Source organism: Etheostoma spectabile, chromosome 14 (assembly GCF_008692095.1).
Source record: "Etheostoma spectabile isolate EspeVRDwgs_2016 chromosome 14, UIUC_Espe_1.0, whole genome shotgun sequence".
NCBI lineage: Eukaryota > Metazoa > Chordata > Actinopteri > Perciformes > Percidae > Etheostoma > Etheostoma spectabile.
In genome coordinates this window covers 6,709,013-6,710,708 of record NC_045746.1, presented here as the reverse complement: position 1 = coordinate 6,710,708, position 1,696 = coordinate 6,709,013, and the positions used below count along the sequence as shown (strand labels likewise).

Here is a 1,696-nt window from a genome sequence, read left to right as displayed (position 1 = left end):
GACCTGTTGACTTCAGGCCTGTCTCCTCCATTATGACGTTTTCAAGGTGTAGTGCAGGAAAATATGATCCGCCGTGAGCACGCCGTATTTTATTTTGAAAATTAGCCGGGTTTTTGGATTTTGTTTCTGCGCTCGACTTCCTGTCCCGCATTATCTGCCTTGTGCTCAATTGCTGCGGAGCTCTCCGGCGTAGCAGCTGTGCATATCTGCTCTGGAGGGCTGGGGATCACCGGAGCTGGGACGGAGTCGGAATGCAGCCGGTCCGCAGTCAGTGGAAATACTCACATTAACTTTAATGGAAACCTAATGACTCTGCCGCCGTTCCGGAGCGGATCTGCAGACGTTCCTCAGTTGGTGGAAATTGGGGGTGAGGGAAAGCTTAGATAACATCAGGCCATTCAAAGGTCACGTCGGGGGACAAGAACATTTGGCCAGTCTCTAACAACCTAGTCTATATCCTTGACATTTCACTTCCGGGATTTCCAGGAAATTCTTCCAGATACATGTATTCTCAGTTTCTCTCCGATTTCTTTGTGTTGGGATTTTAAACTCCGGTGGATTTCTGAGGACTATGATTAACTGCTCCTCAGAACTCTGCAGGTTAAATTCAGACAGCTAGCTAGATTATCTGTCCAATATGAGTTTTCTCTCGCACCTCTGTTTTGCAGCAGCACCATCCGACGCTTAGTGCCATCCGTTACGATTCTGATTGGTTTAAAGAAATGCCAATAAACCAGAGCACTATTTTCTCCCATCCCGGAATGCTGTGTAGACTAGCCAGACCTTCCTCCGCTCCCCAGCGTGCGGATGGTCTGGCGAAAGTGAGACTACCAACAACCAAACCTGTTTGATTATGTTTGTCTCTCTACAGATTCAAGCAATCTAGACAGCTGTATGATTTTGTTTCAGCACTGTCTCCAATTGAAGGTTGGTGCGCTTTTGCATATTTCCCAAAGAGAGAGCTAGGCTGAACTAGGCTTCAGCATCTGTGTTTACGGCGCCTGCAAAATCTTTGTTCACTTTAAAGGTTCAGCTGGCTCCAGCAGGTGTTGGAATACTCCTTCAGGAAGACAGGAACGTCAGAGAGTTGGAACGGCACTGCACAATTACACATCGTGGTTATACTGGACTGCATGCCTAATTGTCTCCTCATTTGAGTGTTCATTAAATGCTCCTGTGTAATTGGTCAAGATCTCCCAAACCTTCTTCACTTATGTAAAATGAGTTGTACTGTTCTTTTTCCGGGCTAATACATAGCTGAACATAACTGTTGTGGGATATTTTTACAGTTCCAGTGGTTAAACTATGTGGTCCAGGGTGCATGTCAGAGACTTGTACAGTTCTCCTGGCTCAGGCTGCTGCTTAGGGGACTTGACAGGGACTTAGTGTTGTTTTGGGGTGCTGCCGGGAGGAAGCCCTCGTGCCAATCTCCCCTCACCAGAGACACAGGAGGAAAGGTGAAAGCAAACATGCATCCGTGTTCTCTCTCTCTCTCTGTTCCTCTTGACTCACTGACACAGACCTTCTGGCAAACCTCTCTCTGGCTTGGATTGCTTTGAAATCCAGAATGCAGTAACATATCCCTTTTTTTTTGTTCTCCCTGAGAGAGGAAGCGACCAAGAGTGTTTGCTTGAGAGACGGACACAGATGGAAGGCTCTCTGTTCAAACAGTTGGGGAGAGGAAGGGAATAAATTC

General features: G+C 47.0%; 1 protein-coding gene and 1 long non-coding RNA gene across 10 annotated transcripts in view; one reads left to right on the top strand and one right to left on the bottom strand.

Annotated features, from left to right (window-relative positions):
- The window catches only part of LOC116702075 (receptor-type tyrosine-protein phosphatase U), a 221,250-nt gene that overhangs the window by 159,594 nt on the left and 59,960 nt on the right, over positions 1-1,696 (top strand). The window lies entirely within an intron of this gene.
- Positions 1-1,696, bottom strand: part of LOC116702133 (uncharacterized) — a 16,430-nt gene that overhangs the window by 6,450 nt on the left and 8,284 nt on the right. The window contains exon 3 of the long non-coding RNA XR_004335066.1: positions 1,333-1,342. This is a non-coding gene — a long non-coding RNA (uncharacterized LOC116702133). The remainder of the gene's footprint in view (positions 1-1,332; positions 1,343-1,696) is intronic.